Below are 266 nucleotides of genomic sequence, written 5' to 3'. Positions count from 1 at the left end.
TTAAGATAGATAGACAAAGATAGAGAATGTAAGACGGATATTAGATATATGCATTTATTTATTTTCAGTACCGCAGTGCGGATTATCGTAACATATTTACTACACTAATCAAACCGTCCGCTTAAATAGTTCACTTTTTTACACTTTATAATCCATACTTTGTACTTTAGAAATTAAATAACGAAAACAGACCTTGGACAGTAGCTTATTCAGAAAACCAGGAATCTTCATTCGATCATGGAAGGCGAAGTAGATTTCATTTCATA

The sequence above is a fragment of the Penaeus monodon genome, chromosome 22 (genome assembly GCF_015228065.2).
Source record: "Penaeus monodon isolate SGIC_2016 chromosome 22, NSTDA_Pmon_1, whole genome shotgun sequence".
In the NCBI taxonomy this organism is placed as follows: domain Eukaryota; kingdom Metazoa; phylum Arthropoda; class Malacostraca; order Decapoda; family Penaeidae; genus Penaeus; species Penaeus monodon.
The sequence above is the reverse complement of the archived record's forward strand: the minus strand, read 5'-3'. Positions refer to the sequence as shown.